General features: G+C 44.0%; 1 protein-coding gene across 1 annotated transcript in view; it reads right to left on the bottom strand.

Moving 5' to 3' along the window:
* CSGALNACT1 (chondroitin sulfate N-acetylgalactosaminyltransferase 1) overlaps positions 1-14,615 on the bottom strand; it is a 425,829-nt gene extending 411,214 nt beyond the window's left edge. Inside the window, exon 1 of the mRNA XM_040325277.1 lies at positions 14,535-14,615. The gene's annotated coding sequence lies outside the window, so the exon portion shown is untranslated. The remainder of the gene's footprint in view (positions 1-14,534) is intronic.
* Between the last annotated feature and the right edge of the window lie 11,055 nt (positions 14,616-25,670).

Raw genomic sequence — 25,670 nt, 5'->3', positions numbered from 1 at the left:
ATATATATATATATATATATATATATATATATATATAGTCCGACTTTGATGCGAGTTACACAGGCATTCCCTTAAAGCGGAAGTTAACCCAAAAGTGAACCTCCACTTTTCGGAACCCTCCCCTCCTCCGGTGGGAGTCCGGCCCCTCCGCGTCACCCCCCCCCCCCCCCCGTTGTGTTCTGGGAAACACATGGCTCCCAGAAAACAGCGGGGACCAGTGAGAACGGCGCAGTGCAACTCTCGCATGTGCACTAGGGAACCCGGCAGTAAAGCTGCAGCGCTTCACTTCCCGATTCTCTCACCGAGGATGGCGGCGGGGGAAGCCGATAGCCCAGCGGTAGCTCGGCTTCGGCTGCCAACCTGGACAGGTAAGTGTCCATTTTTTAAAAGTCAGCAGCTGCTGTATTTGTAGCTGCTGGCTTTTAAAAAAAATTCAGGTAAACCTTGACTTTAAATCACTGCAAAAACTGTGTCAAAATAGAGTCCTCAAAATTGCGTCAAAATCACGTGACTTTGAAGTCGCGGTAGTGTGAAAGGGGCCTTACCCTGTTCTGCTCATGCACAGTTTCTCTTCATTTTTAGACACTGCTGAGTTTGTAGAGGCCGATCTGCTGACAGCCCTAAAGCGGAATTAAACCCTCCTATCCTTACAGCAAAGGAAGCTGCTTCTGTTTGAACTGCAACGGCCATGGTGCTGCACATGTGATCAGTTATGAGACCAGCCATTCGATGGTTTGACACAGTGGTCATCAACCCTGTCCTGCAGGGCCCACTAACAGGCCAGGTTTTATGTATTGCCATGGGGAGATGCAGTCTAGAATACTGCAATCACTGAGCAGCAAATGATATCACCTGTGATGTATTTCAGTTATCTTGCAAATCTGGCCTGTTAGTGGGCCCTGTAGGGCAGGGTTGATGACCACTGGTTTGACAGGCAAGCAAATGTGACAGTTAGCAATCCAGGCATTCCAGGAATGTAACTGTTTTTTGTAACTGTTTTTGTAACTGTTACATCAAAGTGTTTAGTTCCGCTTTATGATTAACTTCTGATCAGGGGCTTTGGGCTTCAGCAAAATGGCAGCCTCCAGCAAGAAGAAGCTAAAGCAACGCTGGTGGCAATTTACAGCACACACTCATTTTCGTAGCATAATTATTATTGTGGAATGTATGTTCCTTGCTAAAGAACATTATTTTTTATCAAGTTGTTAAGGGTAAAGTTTGACTTTAGGCAATATAAAACCATGATTGAAAAATAAAGGAGTAACTGCACATCTCTTTCCCTCCTGTAGGCATGTTCACAGACACTGTTACATAAAGTACTGTAATAAAGCTTTATAGGCTCATAGCGTTGACCCTTCTTACCCCAGTTTGAATGTTGCTGTATAAGGAATTATATTGATCTAAACTAGGAAGATTTAGGTACCTAAGCCTTGACTGCCTATATTTAAAAATGATATTGCAAGGGACACATAATTATAAATGTCATTTTCCTACATCTGCCTGGAGCTCAGCTTTAAATAAGTATATTTCTTATTCTGATGCCAAACAACGTGTCTATATTTGACAGGCTTGACATTAGTAGGAGAGCAAAAACAGAACTCTGCATGCTTCTTTCTACTATTAGTGTGGCAAACGGGTTTTCTCTGCATATTATACAACTGCCAGCACCCCTTCTAACATCTGGAGCAGCACCAATGAAACAAAAACAAGAAATGCTCTTCAGGATCAGATGGAAATTGAGCAGCAAAGCTCAAATGAAGATTGTGTGTAGTTTAGGTCTCTGCATTCAGTAGCAGGCGTTATGACGTTCAGATGCTTGCATTAGCCAGGCAAATTTCGAGAATAGAGGTTATAACCTTTCACAGTAAAATGACTTTACTGCTGACCGTGCTGTCTTTGCACAAATGTATAATCACCAGAGGCAATTAAAGTTTGCGGAAACGTAGCTGAATGTTCATCACCTGGCCATTAATCTCCTAATTACCATAATTAGCCAGTTTCTCAGCAGGCAACCAATGAGGACAGAAGGTACACAAGAATCACCTTGGAATGAAATAGCCGGTTGACCCTTCCTGGCACAGGTCATTATCAAACTTCTGTTTAGAAAAAAATAGTTATCAGAATGTGGGCAGAAACAGATGAACCCTGGATAATAATAGAAACAGAAGTAATGGTACTAAAGTTAGCGGTTGTTAACGTCACAGCCTTTGAAGCAAAATATCTGTGTGTGTGCCAGTGTGAGCTCTTTGTGACCTTGGGTAAACAGTTATTTAATCCCTAGCAAATGTTGCAGTGCAGGTGCCTGTGTTAGCTGATCCTATCGTGTATAGAAAACCATTAACATTGGCTTGTACATGTTGTCATATGCCTAGTACACACGATCGGCTCAGTCCCTTTTCCCCTGTACACATGGCCAGTTTTCCCGACAGGAAAACTGCCAGGAGAACTTTGGTTCACGAAAACCGGCTGTGTGTATGCTTCCTCGCAGTGTTTCCCATAAGAAAACTGTGGGGAAAAAAAGGACATGTTGTAATCTTTTAGCATACACATGTCCGGTTTTCCCGGCCAAAGGAAAATACGGCAGTTTTCCCGACGGGAAAAACGATCGTGTGTACTAGGCATTACAGATATATATGAAGAGTGTTCTTTTTACCTATGACTATCATTGGTGTCATTTAAACTGAAGCTGCCCTATTTCTGACTGTAGCATGTTAAGTGAAAGGCTATTTCCATAAACCACTCACCTAAAATTTGTATTTCCTATCCAGCTCTATATGTCTCTTCATCAGAAATCGATCAAACAATTGACTTCTGTTGAGTACGGATGGCCACACGCAGGCCAAAATTTGATTGGTCCCTGATGAGCCAGCAGTGTATGGCCAGCTTTAGAGTGTCTCCACTCTGTATGGAGGAACAACAGAGATTCTTTGGACAGCAACAAAGGTTTTGCACAGAGCAGCCCCAATCCTCCCCTTCTGGGGTCCCCTGTCGGTGCTCCTGGCTCCTCCCCCCTTCCAATAGCCCTCATAGGGGGGCATTTGTATATGTTCGATCCCGAGCCAGCTCTCTGTGTTGTTTGACATTCCTCCTCACTGGCTGTGATTGACAGCAGTGGGAGCCAATGCGCCCCGAACCCTCCCACTTGTGATACTAGCGAATCAATATTTACAATAGTTTTCTAGCTTCTTGTCCCGGCCAATCATGACTGGAGAGGGATTTAAAGAAGACCAGGTTAGCCGGGTGGAAGCCGGGGAAGCCACTGCGCCATGTCCACTAGAGGGCTCCGGTTGTGGGCGTGAGTGCTGACCTGGGGGAGTTTGATGCCACCCCCCCCAAAAATGTTTAGCACCAACCACTACTGGTCAATAGGATGTGAGTGGTAACATGTTTCAGAGATCTGGTTTGACAAATAAGCGTAATAGAGCTCCTAAACATGTTACCACTCACATCTACTGACGCCATCAAGTCCGACGTCACTTCTGGTTCCAACCCTTCCACTGGTTTGCTTTCCAGCCTTATTAGGCTCTCACTGGCGGACACTGTTCAAGCCTTGTATCCCACCTCGGTTGGATGTCTCATGCACAACACAGTTGTTCTCTGGTTCCATCTGCCAGCATTTTGGTTGCTTTCCATTGAGCCCTGCTAGTGACTTCCTCTACTCTTGTGAGTGTATTTTACCATTTTTTAATAAACTGATACACTTAGATGGTGGCGCCGTCTGCTTTTTTTTATTATTGCAGAGTTGTAAAAAAAGACCTGCTATCACTGTGGGGGCATTTCTACACTAAAGAGCGATCAGCAGAACATGAGATACACTTAGTTAGAATTAAAGCGGGGGTTCACCCTATCGACGGGAAAAAAAAATTTTTTTTTTCTTTTACCTTTAAATCAGGCATTGTAGCGCGAGCTACAGTATGCCTGTCCCGAATTTTTTCCCCCCATACTCACCTTGTAGTCGTCCATCGAAGATACCGGGGAATGGGCGTGCCTCTGGAGACGGAGGATGATTGACGGCCGGCTCTGGCGCGTCACGCTTCTCCGGAAATAGCCGAAATAGGCTTGGTCTTCACGACGCGTGCGCATAGCCTGTGCGCACGCGCCGTGAAGAGCCGAGACCTACTCCGGCTGTCTTCGGGGAGAGTGACGTGCCAGGGCCGGCCGTCAATCATCCTCCCTCTCCATAGGCACGCCCATTCCCCACGGGAGCCGGAATCTACGATGGACGACTACAAGGTGAGTACGGGGTTAAAAAAATCGGGACAGGCATACTGTAGCTCGCGCTACAATGCCTGTCTCGATGGTAACATCAAGTACGAGAGGGTGAACTACCGCTTTAAGTATTGTTATTTATATACCTATATCTCAGAAAAACTTTTTTAACTAAACTTCAGGTTAAATACAACCCCGCTACACGTTTTCCCAAACTGATACCCATTTCCCATTAAAGGTAATAATTTATAAGTACCACAGGACAAAGATGTTCACAGCCATCTCTACAACTTGTCAGGTAACAGCTGGCTGCACTTGTGTTGATTTGAACTATGAATCCCATTACAGAAAACCATTGAGCAGTAATTATGCCTAAATTTATAGTTGTTGTAGTTGTTATAAATTCATCTGAAAATCAAATGCAATAAAGTCTTGCAAGATGTGAATTAATCCCTTTTGCACTCTATGAATAATTTGATATAAGAATGATCAGCGGTTGCTAAGTTACTAAAATATGTTATTCTTTTCTTAAAGCAAGTCAAACTTTTGTATAATGGCATATATTAGTGAAATAACGTCACACACAAAATGCTATAGGTTTATTTTGTCTTTGGCCTTTGACAAACAAGTACATTTTTAACATGTGAAAAAGGAAAATTACTTGAATCTCCCTATTATTTTATCTTTGATTTTCATTTCAATCTCTGTGATATAAATGTCAAATAATATATTAAACTATCCAGAACAAATAGTTACCATGGGTTTTCTGTATGTATTATAGGTAACTATATAAATATATATACAGTATTTATGGCAGCTGGAATCTGATGCGTTGCTACAAAACACATTTGCTTTAACAGACAGCATACCTAAGACCCTTCAAGTACCCTTCAAGCATGAGTGTCCGCAGGTAGGGGCAAGGGGGTCAAGTGCCCCCCCCCTGGAATCAGGGATCAGCAAAATGTCCGCCATAGGCGTGCGCATGGGTTGTACACGCCTGCATTCTGCACCCTGTACATAGCACATGCCTGGATTCTGTACCCTGTACATAGCACATGCCTGGAATCTGCACCCTGTACATAGCACACACCTGGAATCTGCACCCTGTACATAGCACACGCCTGGAATCTGCACCCTGTACATAGCACACTCCTGGAATCTGCACCCTGTACATAGCACACTCCTGGAATCTGCACCCTGTACATAGCACACGCCTGGAATCTGCACCCTGTACATAGCACACGCCTGGAATCTGCACCCTGTACATAGTATACGCCTGGAATCTGCACCTTGTACCAAGCACATGCCTAGAATAAAGTCTGGCGTTTCCCCTTTAAAAATAAATACTTGAGAGTCTCGGCTAAGCCCCTCCCCTTCATGACATTGTCAAAAGGGGCGGAGCATGGGTGACCTTAAAATGATGCCCCCCCCCCCTGAAAAAAGTTCTGCGGACGCCCATGCCTTCAAGTACTTGTTCAGTTATATACGTAAATACAGGAAATCTTGCTTGAGCAACAAAACAATGCAGATTTTTAAGAAGCAAGCAATGTAATGATATATATATATATATATATATATATATATATATATATATATATATATATATATATATATATATATATATATATATATATACACACAGTATTTTGTTTCCAGTTTTAAGCATTTCTGAAACAAAAAAATATTCTAAATACAGCTCAACACAAAAACCTGGAATAATACAGTAAAAGGGCTTTCCATTGTTCACAATACAATGGAAGACTCCAGCTCCTCCTGCTCTTGCCCACTGATAGACTAATTAAATACCCTGGGACCAATGCCCCTTGGAACAGAGGGTGAGCACAGCCATTCTCAGAGATGCTTCCCTTTTTTCTGTGCAACACAGGTGTGACTTGGAAAACCACCACTTCAATGTGTGTCTAAGCTAAAGCTACTTATCTTTCATAAAGAAAATGCTGCTCCATTGCTGCTCACATAACCAGAAGCCTGAGCCCTTTGTTATATGATCTCTGTTCAATAGGAGGATTAGCCAACCTGAATTCTACCCCTTTATTTTAACGGGGATCACATGACCAAATGCATAATTTTTGTGTATGGAAATAGCACTGAAGGGAAATGGAGCAGCGTTTTTCCAGCAAGGGTCAGTCCTTATACTCATTATTTATCCATCTCAGCAAGACTATTGAAAAGCTATATAATAAGTTGTGAATACATTCTTACTCGCTTTAAAGTGCTGCAGTGTTAATTTTGAACTCAAATTTCGATTTAGTTTTAGTCATAGTCTTTTGACTAAAATGCCGTTTTAGTTTTAGTCGTATTTTAGTCATCTGATTTGTTTTAGTTATAGTCGTATTTTAGTCAACTAAAATCTCCAGTACATATTAGTAGAAAAAAATTTATTGGGTTTAGTTAAAATGTAATGCATTATTTAAAGTGATTGTAAAGTCTATTTTTTTTTACCTAAAAAAATACCAAACATGTTATACTTACCTGCTCTGTTGCAGTGGATTTGCACAGAGCAGCCTGGATCCTTCTCTACCCGGGTCCCTCTTCTGTAATCCTGTCCCCTTCCTCCTGTTCAGTGCCTCCACAGCAAGCAGCTTGCTATGGGGGAACCCGAGCCGAGTCACAGCTCCCTGTGTTCATTCAGACATGGAGCCCTGACCCGGCCCCGAACCCTCTCTCCCCTAATTGGCTAGCTGACTTTGATTGGCAGCAGCGGCAGTCAATGGCACTTCTGCTGTGTCTCAGACAATCAGGAGGGAGAAGCTCGAATGGCTAAGACAGTCGTTGATACCGCTGGACAGAGAGGGACCTCAGGAAAGCACCAGGGGGGCTGCTGCACACAGAAGGCTTTTTATCTTAATGCATAGAAAACCTTCTGACATTAAAACCAGTTTAAGCATTCTTCTAGAATTGCCAAACTCATTATATACTCAAGAAGTAAAAATCCAATAACATGTTATTTATGGTATTAAAGTGGAGCTCCACCCAAAAATGGAACTTCCACTTTAAAGAAAGGTGACCCCCTGACATGCCACATTTGGCATGTCATTTTTTTTGGGAGGGGGGGGGACGAAACCCTCTTGTAACGGAATGACCCGGGACAAACAGAGACTTTGTGAGGATGGAGGATACTCCTGTGTCAGCGTCACTGATAACTCTTGAGAGGGTTCCAGCTCCCAATTCCTCCCTATTTCGCCTGGGCGACAGGAAGAAAGTCACCCCTCCCCCTCCCTCTCTGCAATCATCTGGGACACGTCACAGGTCCCAGATGATTGCTCCGCCAATCACAGTGCACAGCACGTGCCCGGCTGTGAAGCCACAGCCGGGTGCCCACAGTGACAATGCCGGCGCCACAGAGAGGAGGGGAGACGAGCGGGGCTTCATTCCCCCGCATCGCTGGAGCCTGGGACAGGTAAGTGTCCGATTATTAAAAGTCAGCAGCTGCAGTATTTGTAGCTGCTGACTTTTAATATTTTTTTTAGGCGGAACTCCCCTTTAAGGCTTGAACATGCACTACAGACACAGGTGTAGGTAGATGTAGCTGTTGTGATTTATAATGACTTTATAAATAAAACCAAGTGTCATAAACAAAACTAAAATATTGCATTTTGACAAACAGAAATGTAACTTTAAAATATAAAAAACAAAAAAAACAAAAAACTGTAAGCTCTGTTGGCTGTAATGCTATTGCACATATTACCTGAATATATTACCAACATTAAATATTAAGAAAAAAAAAGTAAGAAAAGCCTTTATCTTATTTTTTTTTCTTTAGCAGCTTAGTATCTCATCCCATGTGGTAGTGCAGTGTTAATTTGGTGTAACATTTCGATTTAGTGTTAGTCACAGTCTTTTGGCTAAAATGCCATTTTAGTCACCTGAATTGTTTTAGTCGTGTTTTTGTTGACGGAAATATTTCAAGGAAATTAACGCTGCTGTACTATCCAAAATATCAAAACCATGACGAACAGTATAGGGCACCTGCTCCTACCTTGATCTTGCTGGAGCCCCCTGAGAATCCTGTGGAAATGAAGACTTTCTTAGGGTTAGCATTTACATAGGGCTTGGCACAACCCCAGATGTTTATCATAATATGAGGTGATCCACAGTTCATTGTATATTACCAGGATGTGTTATGTGGGGGAGGGGTGGATTGCTCACTTTCTATACTGTGGATCACCTCATATTATGATAAACATAACATAACATATGATAAACATGTCCAAGCTAGATATGTAAATAACCTGTCACTCAAAGCAAGGAGAGAGGAAAGGACTTTTTATTTAGACAGGGTTTTATCTGGAAGTCTGTTCATTTTCACTGAACAATAAAAGAGGATTGCTCAGAGCTGGATTAACTCTGTGTGGCAAGACAACATTTTTGGGTTTACATCCACTTTAAGGCAAATAGACTTTTGCAAGTGCAGTCACATTCTGCAAGTGCTTTTGCTCCAGAGCTCAGTAAATAAGGTAAAGCTTCAGTTTGCAAAGAATACCTCATCAAATGCAAGGAGAATGAATAAAGGGGGCACAATATGGGCCCACTTTCTTGGGATTGCGGCTCCCTCAGCCCTGCTAGGTAGGTGGTAAGGGTTAAGGTGGCTAATGTCAGCACCTGGCCTGCTAGGGAGCTCGGCAGGCCGGGTGGGATCAGCCAATAGGGTGCGGTGGAAGCTGCTGGAAGAGCCTGGAGGCTATTTAAGGACCAGCAGCTTCCGGCGGTCTTCCTCTGGCCCTGTGTGAAACAAGCAGCGCGGACTCCTGCTTGAGGACTCGGCGTCTTACCTGCTGCAAGATGGAAGACCTGTTAAGACAGCTCGTCGAGAAGGCAGGCGGAGCCGGAGGTGAAGCGTGGCTACGCCAATGCCTGTCGGCTGGTCCGGAGAAGGAGGCGCGGCGTTGTGAAGAGGGAGAAGAAGGCGTGCCATGGGGCGGTGAGCTAATGATGATGGACGGCTCTGTACAGGTACCGCCCGCTCCCGCCCCATCCCCTCGTTCAAGACGTAGCTCCCCGCCGGAGAGAGAGAGCGCCCCGCCAGTGGCTGTAGCTGAGATGTCACCGCAGCAGTCGGAGGACGAGGCCGGGGGCGTGGCGACCAGGAGCTCGGGTGGAAGAAAGAAGAAGCGTGCGGCTTCACAGTCCCCCGCGAAGAAGGGGGGTCGCCGGGGTCAAGCAAAGAAGACAGTTCCACAGGCCAGCAGAGGTAGACAGCCGGCGGCGCAGGCCCTCAGGCAGCAACAAGGTCCGCTACAGGCAAGCGCTCAGCACCCGGGGGTGCCACAACAGGAACCTGGGTCGCAAGGGAGACAGCAAGGCCCTGCAGCGCTGCTGGAGCAAGCGGCTCAGCAGCAGGGGATCCAGCCCCCAGCAGTGGGTGAGTTAAGCCAGTTATCCTTATTATCTGGGCTTGTGGGTTCATTGTCAGTGTTGATTCAATCTTTAAATGCTAAAATGCCTGTTAGTCAGAATGAAATGTTAACCCCTCACAACATATCAGTTAATATCATATCATAACATAACTCTGCTGTTAACCCCATTGTTGCTCCTGTGATTACTCCTCAGTTAACTACTGCTAGTGGTATAGGCTCTGCTGAAAGTTTCAAGGAGACTCCTAGAGTCTGCGTACCAGAGAGGTTTATGAAGGAGGCATTGCCTTGTGAGGTGTCTCCTTTGGGGTACCATCTGAGCCTGGCCTTGAAAGAAAAGATCTGGAATGGTGATTATGTAGACTTGCTTTCATTACTTCCTGCAAACAAGGAAGTGGCGGTTAGCAAGCGGGAGGAAAGAGAAGATGAGAGGCGCAGGTCGATACCTAGGTCTTTCAACAACTGGCTCCAGGCCTTTTGCATATTTGCAGGTGTGCTAGGAGAAAAACACCCGGAGCAGTGCGGTGGGCTTTTCCAGCACCTAGACCACGTGTTGGAAGCTTACAAAAATTTCGGTGGCATGGGTTGGTTTTTTTATGATGAGTCATACCGTCAAAAATTATCAATCCACCCGTCCCTTAGGTGGGGTATGAAAGATGTAGGCCTGTGGCTAAATTTGATGGCACCTCTGAAGCCGCCAGCTCCTAGGCAGCCCCCGGGAGCTACTCCCGCAGCGGCTCTCAGAAAAGGCTGCTGTTTTGCTTTTAACGAGAGCCAATGCCGCTGGAACAGTGCTTGCAAGTATAGGCACGAATGCTCTATATGCGCTGGCGGGCACCCAGCGGTAAAATGCTTTAGGAAAAATGCTGTGGCCGTTCCTTCGCAGGCGCAGCATATTTTTCCAAAAAGCCTGCACACCTGTGAGGCTGGAAAGTCTGCGCCCGTGGCTGGACAGGTACCCAGACAGGGAGAAGGCATGTTTACTTAAGGAGGGTTTTGCCCAGGGTTTTCCGCTACCCGCTTTTTCAGGTGAGGGTTGCAGGTTAGTGGGTAATTTAAAGTCAGTTGAGCGATTCCCTCAGGTAGTAAGGGACAAGCTGTGCAAAGAATTGAAAGCAGGTAGAATAGCGGGGCCTTTTGAGCAACCCCCCTTTCGGAATTTTAGGGTCTCACCGTTAGGCGTAGTACCGAAGCGGGAACCTAACGAATATAGGATAATTCATCATTTGTCCTTTCCCAAAGGAGATTCGTTGAACGACGATATTGCAGATGAGGTATGTAGGGTATCTTACGCTACTTTAGAAGACGCGATTTCAAGAATAAAGTTGCATGGCCCAGGGGCGCTACTGGCAAAGGCGGACATAAAGGCGGCCTTCAGATTATTGCCAGTCTCGCCAAGAGCATTCGACTCTCTCGGTTTTTATTTTGAAGGGCAGTATTTTTTCGATAGATGCCTTCCAATGGGGTGCTCGCTGTCATGCGCATATTTTGAGGCATTTGCAACTTTTCTTCACTGGGTACTCAGTGTGCAGTCAGGAGCGGACAGTATAGTCCACTACCTGGACGATTTTCTGTTCATAGGACCTTCCGATTCCTTTTTATGCGCGGAGCTTTTGTTAAAATTTCAGTCGATGTCGCGGGATTTTGGTTTTCCGCTCGCTGAGGACAAAACGTGCCGGCCCAGTACGTCGCTCGATTTTTTGGGCATCGAATTAGACACCGAAAGCATGGAGTGCCGTTTGCCGATTGCAAAAGTACAAAAGTTGAAAGGATTAATTGCGTCGGTGCTCCGGAAGAGAAAGGTGCGCCTGAAAGAGATGCAATCGTTGCTAGGCGTTCTGGCATTTGCGTGCAGGATAATGCCGGTTGGCAGAGTTTTTTCTCGACACTTGCATCTCTCCATTGCAGGAAAGAAATCGCCATTTGATCATATTAGGGTGACCATCCCCTTGAAAGAGGACTTACTAGTGTGGGCAAGATTTTTGGACTGCTACAACGGCAGGTCTTTCTTCCAAGCAGATTTTGTCGTCGCCAGCGATTTTCGTTTGTTTACAGATGCGACGGGTTCAAAAGGTTTCGGTGCAATATGGAAAACACACTGGTGTTGCGCAGTATGGCCGGAGTCTTGGGTGATTTCAGGAGCGACCAAAAACGTGGTCCTTTTGGAATTATTTCCAATATTAGTGGCATTGGAGCTATGGGGAACTGAATTCGCAAACAGGCGAATTCTAGTTGAGACAGACAACAAAGGGGTACTTTATGCGGTCAACTGCTTGTCATCAAAGTCGTTGCCAGTTATAAGGATCCTACGGCAAGTTGTTTTCAGATGCCTCAAGTTCAACATCTGGCTGAAGGCTAAGTATGTCCCAGGGGTGTTGAATAATCTGGCCGATTCTCTGTCTCGCCTGCAGGAGGAGCGTTTTCGGAGTCTTTTTCCGGAGGCGGATGTGCTCGGTTTCCCATGCCCGGCCTACCTGTGGGAGATGATCTAGAGGAAGTGTCGGCTGCAATTAGGAGGTCTCTGGCACCCAAAACATGGGCTTGTTACACTGCAGCCTGGAGCAGCTGGATAGCTTTTGCAGGCCAAGAGGGTCATTTGTTTAGTCAGCCTTCTGAGGGCGCGATCCTAGCATTTTTGTCAAGTTTAATGCGGCAACATCTGTCCAGCAGTCACATTACTAAAGTGTTGGCCGGCATTTCTTTTCATTTCCGTTTATTAGGTTTGAAGCCGTGTTCTTATTATTTTACAGTAAAACGGGCCCTAAAGGGGTACAGAAGATCCAATCTGGTGGCGGATGGGAGGAGGCCAATCTCGCTGGAAATCCTAAGAGGGCTGTGTAAGGCTGCAGAGGCGGTGTGTTTTTCGAGATACGAGGCACTACTTTTTAAGACAGCATTTGTGCTGGCCTTTTTTGGTGCCTTCCGTGTTTCGGAACTGATACCGGCCAGCAAAAAAGGTGGTTCTGGGTTACGTCCGGAACAGGTGATGGTGGAACAAGTTGGTGTGCGTATATGGTTACAGCACTCCAAGACGGACCAGGTGGGAAAAGGTAGATGGGTAAATTTAAAAATGCAGGATGAGTCGTCTATTTGCCCAGTAGCAGTGGTGAAACACTTCCTGAGGATTAGACCACCCGGGGGGGAGTATTTCCTGACTCATGTTGATTCTCTTCCCCTTACCAAATATCAATTTGATTCAATCCTGAAAAGGTGTTTGACTAACTTGGGTTTGGAGGATTTCAAATTTTCATCCCACTCTTTTAGGATTGGGGCAGCCTCGGAGGCCGCACGGTCCGGCGTCCCGGAAGTTGACATTAAAGCACTAGGTGGGTGGAGATCAAAATGTTATCAGTTATATGTTCGCCCTAATTTGTTCATTTAATTTTAGGTACCCAGCTCACAGTGTGGATTCTGGGGCACTCCTTTGTATATTGGGCTCAGAAAAGAGCGAATCAGCGTGTGTACTCGTCCAATTTGTCGTTACACCCGGACAATTTCAGTGTTTCATGGAGAGGTATAAGAGGTCTGCAATGGGCCCAATTGAATTTTCAACTATCTAAACTTTGTCAGTTATGGCCACAGCCATCTGTGTTATTGATCCACCTGGGTGGAAATGACTTAGGGAAAGTCAAAACGCTGGATTTAATTTTTGCAATAAAGGGTGATCTGCAGCGTTTCAGCGCAGCCTTCCCGGATACGATAGTGGTATTTTCTGGGATAGTCCCTCGGCTCACATGGCTCTCCTCTGAGCAGAGGAGGGTCATGGAGAAAATGAGGAAAAGGGTTAACAGGGCGTTGGAGAAGTTCATGCCACAGTTAGGGGGTTTCTCCTATCGTCATGTGGATTTAGAGGGTGGCTACCCGGGTTTGTACAGAAGGGATGGGATCCACTTGTCGGAGGTTGGTTTGGACATTTTTAATTTAGGGTTACAGAATATGATTGAGAAGGCCGTGATGCTTGGGGGGGGCCGGGCTTGAGGGTCAAGCCCGCCTGGTGGGGACGTTATTTGTAAATAAAAGAAATTTTTGGAGTACTGCTCGAGTTTTCAGAACTGAGCAGGTTTTCAGCTACGTGGTATATGATGATTTATGTTTTGAATGATTTATTAAAGTTTATGGAAATTTATTGGTAAATCAATAAAGGTGTCGCGGCCAAATTTTTGCCACTTAAAGTTTTGTCAAGTGTACTAATTTCATTGGTATCCGGGAAGGTAGGTTTGGGCGGGTGGGGCCTGCAATCCCATGTAAAAAACAGCATTTTTTCTTGCCTATGATTGGATGATGGAAGTGAGTAGCACTCCCTAAGCTTCACTAAGCTCTGGAGCAACTGCAATTGCAAAGGTGAAATTTGCAAAGTGCACAGTCTATTTTCCTTCAGTGAATCAACCCCATTGAGATACTAAAACAGAATAAGCACGGAGATCAGGAAACTCAGGCTGACTCCTAATTTGCTTACTTACAATTTAATGTTTTAGAAAGTACTGAAGCCAAGGGCTTGCCATGACTGTCAGAGCAGTGGATCTTTTTTTTAGAAGGAGAGGCAATCAGGGGCAGCCTCAATACTTTCACAGCAAAAATATCCTTTGTGAATGCACGCCTAGGGCTGGAAACTGTTTTAATTCAGCAATACTTATGTATTTCAGTGGTCAACTATATTGGTTAATGATAAAAAAAAAATGTTCATAATGATTTTATTTTTAGAACCTACAGTTTACCAGTACAGGATTAGGCACACTTCATATCTTTGCATTTCAATGTGAATAGTTTAAAAGATTTCCTGCTGCTGTATTTTTGGTGCATCCTCTTGCAAATGTGCGTTCTATATTGGCACCACAAGTAAAATGCATTAAAAAGCACCACAATAAATAAAAACCTCACATTTGAGATAAGAAAAAGCAAAGAAAAAAAAGTTTGAGAGTATAAAATTTTGAGAGTATAAAAGTTTGAGAGTACCTCTTTAAACTTTCCACGACAGCTTTAGAAAGCCTTACAATCAAAAGATATTAGTTGTCTTTGATCTGGAATAAAAAAGAAATAAAAAAAGATAGGTGTCAGACGTAGGTGTAATGTAACTTCACATAAAAATGTAATAAAAAATCAGTTTCTAATTTTATCACCGAACTGTTAATACAAGTTATTAAAGGGGTTTTTCACCCATTTTTTAAGTTTATTAAAAGTCAGCAGCTACAAAAAGTGTAGCTGCTGGCTTTTAATAAACAGACACTTACCTGCTCCACGGCTCCAGCGACGTGCCGGCCGGGGCCCCGCTCCTCGCCCCCCCTCGCCGGCCGGTGTCTTCATTTCTAGTGTGGGCACCCGGGAGTGACAGCTTTCGGCTTCACGGCTGGGCACCCACTGCGCATGCGCGAGCGGCACTGCGCATGCGCGAGCGCCGCGGCGCCGTCCGATTGGACAGGCGCTCGCCTACAGGGAGGGGCTGTGAAAAGGCGATTAAGCTAATCGCCTTTCCAGCCCCTCGGCGGAAGGAGGAAGTGGGACAGGAAGTCCCCTTCTCCTGAAGCCCCCACTCCCCCCCCAAAAAAATGACATGCCAAATGTGGCATGTAAGGGGGCGAGGAGTGGGTTAAGAGGAAGTTCCATTTTTAGGTGGAACTCCGCTTTAACTTCTACTAATGGTGCAGCCATGCATAATAAAATCAGTGGAATAAATGCAGTCTGTAAATATTTGCTTTCAATTACAACCTTTCTAATTTAGGAAGACTGCACATATCCAAATAAATAAAATTAGGAATTACCCGAAGAGACAGGAGTGCGTGCATTATGTATGTATGCAGTATGTATGTATGCATTGGTGCTCACAGATGATAAATACAGTGATCTCCAATTTAAACTTGAATTATAGACAGATTTATCTGGTAAATACATCAAAGCAGAAATAGGAGCTACTGTGCTTTAATCATAACGTAGTTCTAATCAGAAATAATAAAAGCAGAAAAATTTGATTTGTTTTACCAATTTATAAACCTACTGACCAAACTATTCACAATCTCTGTGCTAATATTTAATCTTACATTCTTGTGGCACATGCAAATATCTATTTTAATTTTTTAGTGGATCATAGTTTTTCATATGAAACCCCTTTATCCTAGGCCCAAGCTGTACAAAGGACTAAGTCGGCATTCAACTGTCAAAACAGTTATGCTCATCAAAGCGGATCTATGGTCAAAATGAAAATGACTTCTATTAATCTATTCATCTGAACGATCTTGAAGTTTAGAAACTTATTTTTTCAAGAATCCCACACATTTACTTCCCTGAATTCAGTGGCACATATTTACTATGCTATACTGTATGAATAGGCACTGCTGTGTCGCACATTTCACAGAGCCTGCCTTTTGAACTACAGAGATGCTGATAGGAGGAGTTATAAGACGTGGTGACAGTACAGGAATCACTTCTTGCCGCAGGCAGCAAGGTACCATGGGATATATAGTCCTTAGAGTTTGAAAGTGAACAGTAGAGGGGGAGATGCAAAGTATGCTGGGAATCAAGGATATTTAGCTTATATTGCATTTTCACAAATGACAATTGTTTGTATTGCTATTACAATGCTGATGTTATAAAATTAAAGTTTATGCTGCGACTATGGATCTCCTTTAAGGCTCCGATGTTTTGTCCCTCCTGGAAGGAGGAGAGGCCGCAGCGATCTTATCTGGAAGTGGAAGCGGGTACCTGCCAAAACCAGGTCCCCGCTCCCCCCACAAAGGGCTAAATGTGGCAGTGGAGGGGGGGAGGGTGCGTACAAGCAAAGCTTCCACTTTTGGATGGAGTTCTGAAGTTCCAAAAAAAAATTCTATCTGGAGTCTTGGCTTTCAATCATCCATTCCGGTATCTATATTACTTTGATCTCAAGATGGGATGGGAGAAACAAGTCATTTTCTTTTGTTCAACCTGCTGGTTAAAAAAAAAAATTACTCATCTATGGCGAGTATCACTTGAAGAGCGTGTTTCCCCCAAAGCAAATGTTAACGGATATGCATCCAATGTACTACCTAATAAAAAATGAACCCCTTTCATTGGGATACATATCATTGAAAAAGTGTGTAGAAATCATTATAGTTTGAAAAATTAAGATTAAATAATGTAATAATATGATTAAATAATTATAATTAAATAATTATAATGAATAAATACTAAATGGGTTGGCTCACCCAAATTAATGGACATTAATAGAATGAATCAATATTGTATATCGACTCCAATGTTCAGCTCTTTCCCCTGGAGTTCCTATCTCTGCAGCCCTATTTTTACCATCACTGCATTCATTGGGAATCAGATAAGGAAATTCACTTATCTTGACGTATCTTTATAACTAAATTAATATATACTATTACTCCCTCTTGTGGTGACAATACTACCATTTTGAATTCTCTATTATTTTGGATCTTAGCGTCAGTGGTCAACAGGATACTGGTGAGGAAGAATCTACCAAGCAGGGAAACGGACTACGAAAAAAAATGAAAATTCTCCCTTACAGTGGAACTGTGGTTGCATTGCAAGACTAATGCCCTGTACACACGACCAGTTTTCCCGTCCGGAAAACTGCCATGACAGCTTTTGGCCGGGAAAACTGGCCGTGTGTATGCTCCATGGCAGTTTTCCCGACAGGAAAACCGCCTGGAATCGCATCCGGAAAAAAGAGAACATGTTCTCTTTTTTCCTTCCTGCGATTCCTGCTGGTCTTTTTCCTGGCAGTTTCCCTATGGGAAACACTGAGGTGGAGCATACACCCGGCCGGGATTCCCGGCCAAAGCTCTCACCACAGTTTTCCCGATGGGAAAACCTCTGGTGTGTACATGGGGAAAGTGACCGAGCAGGTTCACGGTTTCCCCCCCGGGATTCCCGGCGGACTTTTTACCGCCGGGAATCCTGATTGTGTGTACGGGGCATTAGGCCGGCCATACACAGAGCAAATTTCTTTCATGCAACCACAAGTTGCGGGTAGAGCAAGCTGTCTCCATTAGGAGAAGAAAGTAATTACCACTAGTGGGTATAGCAGCCGCTAGCGATAAAAGCAAGAGAATCCAGCAGGCTGGTTGTACCCAAGTTGATCGATCAACTTGGTACATTCAGTCTGCCCATTAACAGTTTGAATCCCAGCCAGTTCCTGCTGAACTGGCAGAGATTTGAACTGTGTATGGCCAGCCTTAGCTGCTCATTTAAGTCTAGGAGGCGTGAAAAAGATGATATACTCACCCCATCCTCCGAGCTGTTAAACTGATCCCGGCAGTGACTTCTCCTCATGATCCAGTGGTCTAATGTCAAAATCCTCAAGAATGAAGAAGGGGAGGGTTGCACTGAAGCCGATATCGGTGCCGATACCAGGTACAAATGTTTCCGATACCCATAACCAGCACCTTTGCGGTGCAATTCCTGTTATTTGAACAGGAATGCGGTGCAATTCCTGTCTGAATCGCATGGGGTTTCCCACACTGCTCCTGTGTGGTTCCAGTATAGAAAGACAGAGAAGCGCCATCTAAGAAGTGCAGCAATGGGCAAACAAACAGTTTATTAAAAAATGTTATCAAATCTCACATGTTAAAAGTACATAATACATCTTGCATGTGAAACCCAAAACCTCGGCCATTTGCGGTGCTCACAGGGCTGGAGGAGATGTATAGGTGGCCTCCAAGCTGGCATCACTGCTGCCCTATATCTACAGGGTTTCCGGAACTTCCTACATCTCCTCCAGCTCTTGTGAGCACCGCAAGCAGCCGTGGTTTTGGATTTGACGTGCAAGATACATTATGTACTTTTATCATGTTGTGACGACACTTAATAAACTATTTGTTTGCCCATTGATGCACTTCTTAGATGACACTTCCCTGTCTTTCTAAAGGTATCGTTACTCAGTATCAGCGAGTACTTGACCAAACAATTGTCTGATGGAGCGTACAAATAGTCGGTATTTAGGCCAACAATCTGTCATCACACATTTCCCGTCGGAAAATCCAATCGTGTGTATGAGGCTTTATATCAGGCTTTATGCCGGGTACACATGATCGGATTTCCAATGGAATAAAATCCGATGGAATTTTTCGTCGGAATTCCGATGAAGCTGACTTTAATTAGTCTTTCCTACACACTATCAGACTAAATTCTGACCGTCCAAAACGCGGTGACGTAAAACACTATGACGAACCCGGAAAAAATGAAGTTCAATGCTTCCGAGCAAAAGTCAATCAGACTTTTTTTCATCGGAAAAAACGATCGTGTGTACACGGCATTAGAGTGCCTAATCCTACTTGTCACCATCCAAAACTACAAAAAAAATTTTTTTTAGCTGTATATACAGTTTAAATGTAAATCCACTTTTGCTTCCTTTTACATTTTTTAAATAAACTGTAGGGTTTAGTAGTTACAATTTCCTTAGATCTGTCTACATGCAGGCAGGCTTCTTTGCACGCATCCTATCCTGATTTCTGCAGGCTGCCCTCGATTGCAGTACAGATGACTGACAAATGTAATCAACTTGGGGTAATTCCAGCAACGGTTTTCTCAGTATGCATCTGTGTGCAGATAGCCAATGACAACCAGAAAAATGTAAAGAAGTTACAAAGGCTAGAAGATCTGTGGAAAAAAAAAGGATAAAAAAGGAAATGTCACTTGGAAAATAAAAATTCATGGCAAATACATTAAAGGAGGTAAATGAGGTTTGAGTTCGGGATATATGCTGATGCATTGAATCAGCCCGGCAGTTTAGCGGCTATTAAGAAGTGTTCTTATCCTCTCTCTGGGATTTTATATTTATTTTATACGGTGCAAAATGCAAAAGCTGTCAGATTTCCCCTGCTGAAAGAAGCAGCAGTGAGAGGTGGAGGCTCACACAGATCAACCTGTCTAGGGATGAAGCTGCAGTAGTCCTTGACAGATACAGGATACCTGCTTCTATCCACAAAAGAAATGCATCAGTTTTAGGAAAACTGACTATTTTTTTATATATATATATATATATATATATATATATATATATATATATTTATATATATAAATATATTTATTCACACACCCTCTATTACCACATGAACTTTATTTGCATTCCAGTCTTAGTCCATAGGGTTCAATATTTAGTTGGCCCACCCTTTGCAGCTACAACAGCTTTAACTCTTCTGGGAAGGCTATCCACAAGGTTTAGGAGGATGTATATGGGAATGTTTGACCATTCTTCCAGAAGCGCATTTGTGAGGTCAGACCAGGGGCCTATTTACCGCAAGGCAAAGAATTTGCCTTGAGCGACACTTTTTAGATGGGCGGCACCACAGCAATTGCTCCTAGGCGGGCGAGTGCCACAGATGGCCTCCCCCCTTCCTGCTGGTTGCCGGCTCTGCTGCTGCTTGGCCTTTTACACAACATTGGGCAGCATTTACACCTTACTGCCCCTGGGTTTGCTTCCCTGTCAAAGCAAGCAGTGTGAGCAGTGAGATCATCCCGCCCTGTGTCTAGGGTGACCACGTGTCCCGGATTGCCCGGGACAGTCCCGCATTTTGAAGGTCTGTCCCGGCACCTTCATTCCAGGACAATACAGTGTCCCGGAATGAAACTGACACAATCCTCCCCCCTGCTTGTGATTGGAGAAATCCTAAATCCCGCCTCTTGTGTCCAATCACTGTGCTGTGATTCGTTAAAGCACAAGCTGATTTTTGGGAAGGGGGTGTCCCTGAATGGTAGTTTGGAAATGTGGTCACTCTACCTGTGTCATCTCTTCTCGGCATCGGCTCAATGTATAAAGCTCCCCCTGTATATTCCTCCTTCCCTTGGGCGACCTCCCGACCCTCTTGGATTGCTCCCAGTGGAGTAGTGTGTGTGTGTGTGTGGGGGGGGGGGGGGGCGCACAGACCATGCTGTTCTTCAGCACAGACCCCATGATCCAGACACACACCAGCAACAGTTGCCAGCACCCTGACAACAGAAGTCCTGCAATCCAGCAGCTTACAGTGTAATCCCTGTAAAGTACATGGGGAGTGGGATGAGGCATGTTTTAGGGAGGAGACAGCACAGTTTTGATAACACAAGCAGCCACTCATCACCACTGCTGCAAGTAGCTGTTATTGTTAGATACCCCACCCCCTCTCTCTTACCCCCTTCTCTCCCACACCTACCCACTCCCCTCTCTTACCCCCCTTCTCTTTCATCGCCTCTCTCCCTCACCCCCCTCCTATGTCCCTACCGCCCCTCTCTCCATACCAACTCTCTCTCTCACCCCCTTCTGCTCTCTCAACCTCTCCTCTCTCTTCCCACTCTCTCTCTCTCTCTCTCTCTCTCTCTCACCTCCTCCTATGTCTTTCACACCCCTCTCCCCTTACCCACTCTCTCTCACCCCCTTCTGCTCTCTCAACCTCTCCTCTCTCTCACCCCCTCTCTCTCTCTCCCCTCTCGCTCATTCCTCCTCTCTCCTCCCACCTCTGAAGAGGTGGAGCCGAAAGGTAAATGGGTGGAGTTTACAGATGAAAGGGTGGATCTTAAGCAGGAAAAGGTGGGACAAATTAAGATGGGGGAGGGGGTGCCTGATTTTAGTCTTGCCTAGGGCAGCACTAAACCAAAATACACCACTGGGTCAGTCACTGATTGTTGAACGAGAAGGCCTGGGTCGCAGTGTCTGCTCTAATTCATCCCAAAGGTGTTCTATTCTATCGGGTTAAGGTAAGGACTCTGTGCAGGCCAGTCAAGTTCCTCCAACCCATTCATCCAATCCACAATTTGAAGCTATTATAGCTGCAAAGGGTGGGCCAACTCAATAATAACCCTACGGACTAAGACTGAGATGTCATTAAAGTTCACGTGCGGTTAAAGGCAAGCATCCCAATACTTTTGGTAATATAGTGTGTGTGTATATATATATATAAATATATATATTTTACACACACACACATACAGGCTGTAGCAGATAAGAGTTTAATCAAAAAGCATTACAATTTCTCGCACCGCGATTTACTTCAGCACAATGGCACGGCTGTGCAAATGGGCGTCCTTTTTAAATTGCAGCATTGTGGCCACGCGCGTGCCCACGCCGCATGCTCCGTGACCATGCCTGCACAAACCAATCAATATATACGCTAATTGCGATTTTTTTTTTTACCAAAAATATGTAGAAGAATACATATCTGTCTAAACTGAGGGAAAAAAAATGTTTTAATATATTTTTGGGGGCATTTATTTTGGCGAAATAGTAAAAAATATAGCTTTTTTGTAAATTGTCACTCTTTTTTTGTTTAAAGCACAAAAAAATAAAAACTGCAGATGTGATCAAATACCACCAAACGAAAGCTCTATTTGTGGAAAAAAAAGGACGTCAATTTTGTTTGGGTGCAAAATCGCACAACGCAGTGCCGTATCGCAAAAAGTGCTCTGGTCAGGAAGGAGGTAAATTCTTCTGGGGCTGAAGTGGTTAACCACTTAAGACCCGGACCAATATGCAGGTTAAGGACCTTGCCCCTTTTTGTGATTCGGCACTGCGTCGCTTTAACTGACAATTGCGCGGTCGTGCGACATGGCTCCCAAACAAAATTGGCATCCTTTTTTTCCCACAAATAGAGCTTTCATTTGGTGGTATTTGATCACCTCTGCGGTTTTTATTTTTTGCGCTTTAAACAAAAATATAGCGACAATTTTGAAAAAAATGCAATATTTTTTACTTTGCTATAATAAATATCCCCAAAAAAGATCTTAAAAAAAAAAAAAATTCCCCTCAGTTTAGGTTGATACGTATTCTTCTACCTATTTTTGGTAAAAAAAAAAATCGAAATAAGTGTTTAACGATTGGTTTGCGCAAAATTTATAGCGTTTACAGAATAGGGGATAGTTTTATGGCATTTTTATTAATATTTTTTTTTTACTGCTAATGGCGGCAATCAGCAATTTTTTTCGTGACTGCGACATTATGGCGGACACATCGGACAATTTTGACACATTTTTGGGACCATTGTCATTTCCACAGCAAAAAGTGCTATAAAAATGCATTGATTACTGTAAAAATGACAATTGCAGTTTGGGAGTTTACCACAAGGGGGCGCAGTAGGGATTAAGTGTGACCTCATATGTTTTTCTAACTGTAGGGGGGCGGGGCTGGACGTGTGACGTCATTGATCGTCTTTCCCTATATCAGGGAACAGACGATCAATGACACTGCCACTGTGAAGAACGGGGAAGGTGTGTTTACACACACACCTCTCCCCGTTCTTCAGCTCCTGTGACCGGGTCCCGCGGTCATGGAGCTTCGGACCGGGTCACGTGCGCGCGCCGGCAGCGCACGCGACCCACGGCTGGGCTCTTAAAGGCGACGTACATGTACGTGCCTGTGCCCAGCCGTGCCATTCTGCTGACGTATATGTGCAGGAGGCGGTCCTTAAGTGGTTAAAGTGTCACTAAACCCACATCATAAAAAACTATCAATATATGCTGTCCCCGAGTTACAAACATCCAACTTACATATGACTCCATTCTTACAAACGGAGAGAGATAACAGGAAGTGTGAGGAAATCTACCCCTAAGAAGGGAAATTCACTCCTGTAATGCCGCTTAATACGATTGGAAATTCCGACAACAAATGTTCGATGTTGTCGGAAATTCCGACCGTGTGTAGGCTCTATTGGACATTTGCTGTCGGAATCTCCGACAAGAAAAATTTGAGAGCTGGTTTCTTAATTTTTCCGACAGCAAAAGTTATTGTCGAAAATTCCCATCATCTGTATGCAATTCCGACACACAAAAACTCTACGCATGCTCGCAATCATTGAACTTCTTTTTTCTTGGCTCATCGTAGTGTTGTACCTGACCGCGATCTTGGCGTTCTGAATTTCCGACAACATTTGTGTGACCGTGTGTATGCAACACAAGTTTGAGCCCAAAAAATCCACGTTTTTGTTGCCGGAATTTCCGATCGCGTGTACGCGTCATTAGAGTTATTATGTAAAAAAGGTACCTGCGCTGAAGCTTTATCACCAATCCTTGTTTCCACTACAACCCAAAATTTTTCAAAATCCAATTGTCATAGGGATAGAAAGAGAGGTGAAAGACAGCAGAACAAACATTACAGGGGTGTACCTTCCCAATGCTATCCAAAAAACGTTAAAATCATTTTTGGGCTGGAGTTACATTGTTACACTGTTACCTGTTCCATCTTACATACAAATTCAGCTTAAGAACAAACCTACAGATTCTATCTGGTTTGTAACGCGGGGACTGTCTGCATAACACGCTGCACATACCTCCATCACTATGCGATTCATTTTCTGAATTCTGGCAAAAAAACAGCTTGATCCTGCTGCTCTCTATCGCCACCTTCTGTGCATGTCTCCAATTCAGTTAGGGATTTTGCAGAGCAGTGTTGGCAGCTCTGCACATGCTCAGTTTTCTATGCTGAGCATTTCCTCCGTATAACATCTGAGCAGCCCATGTGACTATAGAGTCACACATGGGGGTGTATACACAGCGGTAAATGACAGTCCACTCCCTCCCTCCTTCTCCACGCCCACTAACCAGATAAACACAATGGGCCGGATTCACGTAGCACTTACGCCGACGTATCTACAGATACGCCGCGTAAGTGTAAATGTGCGCCGTCGTATCTATGCGCCGTGCCCATAGAACTAGATACGCCTGAAAATAGGCTTCATCCGTCCGACGTAACTTTCCTACCCCGGCGTATCTCGGGCGCATATTTACGCTGGCCGCCTCATTGCAAATATGCAAATGAGGGAGATACGGCGATTCACGAACGTAGTTGTGCCCGGCGCATAATATACGCGGTTTGCGTAAGGCTTACGTCCGGCGTATAGTTGTTCCACATATAGGAGGCGCATCCCATGCAAAGGCATGGACCACGGAACAGCCGTTGTATTTTACGTCGTTTACGTAGTACTACGTGAATAGGGCTGGGCGTGGGTTTTTCCGCATCCAATTCACATGACAGGAGAGTGTGACCGTCTCTGAATGGATAGGGCAGACGCAGTCTGGATTTAAAAAAGGGTCTTTGGTTCCAATTCGGTCAAAAATTCGGGCCTGGGACAGGAACGCACTGGACCCAATGGTGTGAGCCGTGATCGCAGTATATGTGAACCCAAACTCAATATGGGGATTGCGGTGTACATAGGCCCTTAGCCCCCTTTACTCTCATACCAAATGCAGTCAAATAGATTGCAGCCATACTTTCTAGCTGGAAATGACTGATAACTCCACGATTAGCTGCACAAAGCTACACTTTTAATTGCTATCTGAAACATCTGTTCTTTTATAATATTAAAACCTCTCAGCAAATATTTTTGATGCCAGAACTACTTGAATTCCACCTTTACAAAGACCAAAATGACAGCTTTTACTACTTATAAATAAAGGTCAGTACTCTTCTAATATGCTTTCTATTTTATTTTATTTTTTTCACATCATTTGTTATGTGCCTTATATAGCCTGGCTATTTATCTTTTTTAACAATGCATCTGGATCAAAGCATTGGCATTTATTATAATTTAATCTCCAGCCACCATATTTGCTTGTTTACATCCCCATCTGCATATGTGTTATTTTTCTTACATATCTCAGTAATGTGGTTCCATTAAATATTCACTGCCAGCATCTGTAGACATGATAAATGATGACAGAGGAATAACTGCTGACATTTGACTAGAACATCAAGCAGCATTTAGCTACTGGAGTTTGTGCATACTCAAGGCACAGAGCACGATACTCTTCAATATACTACAGCAGAAGAGCATATTTCAATAGAATGTCTTCAAAGGTTAGCCCAAGTCCTTCCGTAAAAAAGAGACTGAATTATTAAATGGAAGACAACACTGAGTGCTCCATGACAATAGGGTCATTTTTTTTTAACCACTCAACTTCCCTTCATGACCAGGCTATTTTTTGTTATTCGACACTGCGCTACTTTAACCGACAATTGCGCGGTCATGAAACGATGTACACAAAAAAATGTAAAAAAAAAATTCACACAAATAGAGCTTTTTTTTTTTTTTTTTTGGTAGTTGATCACCACTGAGTTTTTTATATTTTGTTTTATAAATAAATAAATAATATTAAATAAACGACTGAAAATATTGCGGAAAAAAATAATAATAT

Source organism: Rana temporaria, chromosome 1 (genome assembly GCF_905171775.1).
Source record: "Rana temporaria chromosome 1, aRanTem1.1, whole genome shotgun sequence".
NCBI lineage: Eukaryota > Metazoa > Chordata > Amphibia > Anura > Ranidae > Rana > Rana temporaria.
The sequence above is the reverse complement of the archived record's forward strand: the minus strand, read 5'-3'. Positions and strand labels throughout refer to the sequence as shown.